Raw genomic sequence first — 5199 nt, forward strand, 5'->3', positions numbered from 1 at the left:
AAGCCCATGTAATGCTTTGTAGGTTAGCAGTAAAACCTTGAAATCAGCCCTTGCCTTAACAGGAAGCCAGTGTAGAGAGGCTAGCACTGGAGTAATATGATCACATTTTTGGGTTCTACTCAAGATTCTAGCAACCGTGTTTAGCACTAACTGAAGTTTATTTAGTGCTTTATCCAGCTAGCCGGAAAGTAGAGCATTGCAGTAGTCTAATCTAGAAGTGACAGAAGCATAGATTCATTTTTTTGCATCATTTTTGGACAGAACATTTCAGATTTTTGCAATGTGACATAGATGGAAAAAATATGTCCTAGAAGCAGTCTTGATATGTTCGTTAAAAGAGAGATCAGGGCAGACATCATACATGAACATCTCTAAAACTAAGAACATTGTATTTGGTGCAAATCATTCCTTAAGTGCTTGACCTCAGCTGAATCTGGTAATGAATGGTGTGGCAGTTGAACAAGTTGAGAAGACTAAATTACTTGGCGTTACCTTAGATTGTAAACTGTCATGGTCAAAACATATAGATTCAATGGTTGTAAAGATGGGGAGAGGTCTATCCGTAATAAAGAGATGCTCTGCTTTTTTGACACCACACTCCACAAAGCAAGTTCTGCCGGCTCTAGTTTTGTCTAATATTGATTATTGTCCAGTCGTGTGGTCCAGTGCTGGAAAGATCTAGTTAAGCTGCAGCTGGCCCAGAACAGAGCAGCACGTTCTGCTCTTCATTGTAATCAGAGGGCTGATATTAATACTATGCATGCCAGTCTCTCTTGGCTAAGAGTTGAGGAGAGACTGACTGTATCACTTCTTCATTTTATAAGAAACATTAATGTGTTTAAAATCCCAAATTGTTTGCATAGTCAACTTACACACAGCTCTGACACACACTCGTACCCCACCAGACATGCCACCAGGGGTCTTTTCACAGTCCCCAGAACAAATTCAAGAAAACATACAGTATTATATAGAGCCCTTATTGCATGGAACTTCCATCTCACATTGCTCAAATAAACAGCAAACCTGGTTTCAAAAAACAGCGACACAACGCCTCTCCCCTATTTGACCTAGATAGTTTGTGTGTATGTATTGATATGTAGGCTACGTGTAATTCTGTCCTTGAGCTGTTCTAATGATGTTCTGTATTATGTCATTCTGTATTATGTTTCATGTTTTGTGTGGAACCCCAGGAAGAGTAGCTGCTGCTTTTGCAACAGCTAATGGGGATCCTAATAAAATTAAAATTAAATTTAAAAAAGCATTTTATTTACGCTTTGACAACAACAACATCGAACCGGGTGTGAGGGCCGTCACCGACCCAGAGGACTGGGTGATCTCTCTCTCCGAGGCCGACATGAGAAGGGCCTTTAATCAGGCCCCAACGGTATTCCAGGGCACATTCTCAGAGCTGCGTGCTTAGTCCCCTCCTGTACTCCCTGTTCACCCACGACTGTGTGGCCACACACGACTCCAACAACATCATCAAGTTTGTTTAAGACACGACGGTGGTGGGCCTGATCACTGGCGATGATGATTCAGCCTACAGGGAGGAGGTCAGAGACCTGTGGTCCTGGAACAACAACCTCTTCCCTAACGTCAGCAAGGAACCACACGCCCCCATCCACATCAAACGGGCAGCAGTGGAGTTTAGTAGTGAGGTACCTTCAAGATCCTCGGTGTCCAAATCACTAAAGACTTCAAATGGTCAGTGGTGAAGAAGGCGCGACAGTTCCACACACTCACACTGTTACACCACACACACACACACACACACACACACACACACACACACACACACACACACACACACACACACACACACACACACACACACACACACACACACACAGACACTGTTACACCACACACACACACACACACACACACACACACACACACACACACACACACACACACACACACACACACACACACACACACACACACACACACACACTGTTACACCACACACACACACACACACACACACACACACACACACACACACACACACACACTGTTACACCACACACACACTGTCACACGACACACACACACACACACACACACACACACACACACACACACACACACACACACACACACACACACACACTGTTACACCACACACACACACACACACTGTTACACCACACACACACACACACACACACACACACACACACACACACACACACACACACACACACTGTCACACCACACACACACACACACACACACACACACTGTCACACCACACACACTGTCAAACCACACACACACACACATGCACTAACACACCACACACACACAATGTTACACCACACACAAACACACACTGTCACACCACACACACACACACTGTCACATGACACCACACACACACACACACTGTCACACACACACACACGCACACACTGTCACACCACACACACACACACACACACACACACACTGTCACACCACACACACACACTGTCACACACACACACACACACACACCACACACACACAGAGTCGCTGACACACACTGTCACTCACACACACACACACACACTGTCTCACACACACTGTGTCACACACACACACACACACACACACACACCACACACACACAGAGTCGCTGACACACACTGTCACTCACACACACACACACACACTGTCTCACACACACTGTGTCACACACACACACACACACACACACACACACACACACACACACACACACACACACACTGACACTCACTCCATAATTTGCACATACATTTACAGTGAGGGAAAAAAGTCAAATACTTATTTCCCTCATTAAAATGCAAATCATTTTATAACATTTTCGACATGCGATTTTTTCTGGATTGTTTTGTTGTTATTCTGTCTCTCACTGTTCAAATAAACCTACCATTAAAATTATAGACTGATCATTTCTTCGTCAGTGGGCAAACGTACAAAATCAGCAGGGGATCAAATACTTTTTCCCCTCACTGTATACTGACTCTACACACCCACTCACATACAAGCTGCTGCTACTGTTTATCTTGTCCTGTTTTCTAGCCACCTTACCCCTTGCTTGTTATTGATAACTGCGTTGTTATGGTTTCAGTTTATAAGAAAGCCATTTCACTGTATTTGTGCATGTGACATGAAAACTTTAAATGTCCTGCATATAAATACTTAGGCATTTGGATTGATGTGGATTTTATGTTTAAAAAAACATATAGATGAGCTGGTTGAGAAGTTAAGATTTAAAGTTGGCTTTTTCTACCGAAACAGATGGTGCCTTTCTCTGTGCAGTAGGAAGCAGATTATTCAGTCAACCTTTTTATCTGTTGTTGATTATGATGATATTATTTATCAAAGTGCAGCTGCTACTACTTTTAAACCTTTGGATGCCATCAACCATAGTGTCGTTTGTTTTGTTACAGGGGACAGTTTTAATAGTCATCATTGGATCCTGTATCAAAAGGCTGGCTTGACATCGCTAAAGACCCATGGATCCCTACATAGCTCCTTTTTGTTTACAATGCCATACTTCATGCATTTCTGTCTAATCTAACTTTGCTGTTGAAGTATAAACACCTGAGTTGCCTAACCAGTTCTCAGGATTGGTTAACTCTTGAGGTTCCTAGGGTCTCCACCCAGCGAGGTAAATCTGTTTTTAGTGTTCATACTCCGTATTGCTGGAACAAAATTCAAAAATACATTTCATCTTTATGTTCTGACGCCGTTCGGCCAATTTAAATTATTGATTGGGAACTTATTTGTGGAGGAAGCTGTAGCTGTGTCCAGGGGCAGGCAGAAGGTCATACACAGGGGGTCCAAAAGGGCAACAGTACAGGCAGGGAAAAGGCAAAAGGCTTCGTTAGTGAGGCAGGCAAAAACTATCATACACGGGAGGAGTAAATCACGGGAAAAACAGAGATCCGAAAAGATGTGTGTCACAAAACAAACAATACCTCACAGTGATGGGGTGCAAAGAACTGAACTAAATAGTGTGTGATAATGACATACAGGTGTGTGAACAGGTGATCAGAATTCAGGTGATTGGGATCTGGAGAGTGAGCTGCATTCAGGGGATCTACGTATTTGAGGGTGTGAGTTGGAAGCAGACGTTACAAAGGCGCATTTGAAAAAGAGACCTCGTTCTTCCCTGTTAAAATAAAGGTTTAATTTTAATTTTTTTTAAACAACGATGCCTTAAATGACATACAGTAGCATAATGCAGCGACAACTTCATCAAACAATAGTAGAACGTGTCTGTTCTTAACTTGATCGTCAGTATTAGCTACTATTTCGCCATATCTTCAACATCATTTGGAGTCTCATCACAAAATCGTGTCTCCGGGCAATGTTGTTCTGCACTAAGATGGCTGTTGACTGATGTTGGCTGATTTATCTTCATTTTCTGATAGTGTAATTCATAAACAACTTCGCTATTGAAAATGCAAGCAGCAGGTGATGAGATCAGGCTGTCACGAATGCTAGGAGTGGTGGTAGGAGTCAGGCGCAGAGAGCAGAGGTAAGAAAAAATGAGATTTATTTTCTCTGGTACGACACGGTCGACGCCAACACAACAGGCGTGTGAACTAAATGACCAACCCATACACAACGGGCACACAGTCCGGAAAGAAAATAATTCAGGCAGATCGCCAGCACATCCAAAAAGCACACTAAAATAATCCCGCACAAACCTGGGCGGGCTAAACAGGCTTAAATAACCACAAATCAAGACACACAAATAAGGAACAGGTGCAAACTATAAGACATACCAACAGAAAAGGAAAAAGGGATCAGCGGCGGCTAATAGGCCGGCGACGACGACCGCTGAGCGCCGCCCGAGCAGGCAGGGAAGCCACAGTACCCGGGCAGGGAAGCCACAGTACCCCCCTCCTGACGCGCGGCTCCCGCAGCGCGCCGCCACCGGCCTCGAGGGCGACCCGGAGGACAAGGCGCAGGGCGATCCCCATGAAGGCGGTGGAAATCCCTCAGTAGTGAGGGGTCAAAAATGTCCTTCCTTGGTACTCAGCACCTCTCCTCCGCGCCGTACCCCTCTCAGTCGACGAGGTACTGTAGGCCCTCCACCCGACGTCTGGAGTCCAGAATGGCACGTATCGTATACGCCGGGGACCCCCCAATGTCCAGCGGGGGTGGAGGAACCTCCGGCACCTTACCTTCCTGCAGGGGACCAGCCACCACCGGCCT

The sequence above is a fragment of the Salmo salar genome, chromosome 01 (assembly GCF_965601325.2).
Source record: "Salmo salar chromosome 01, fSalSal1, whole genome shotgun sequence".
NCBI lineage: Eukaryota > Metazoa > Chordata > Actinopteri > Salmoniformes > Salmonidae > Salmo > Salmo salar.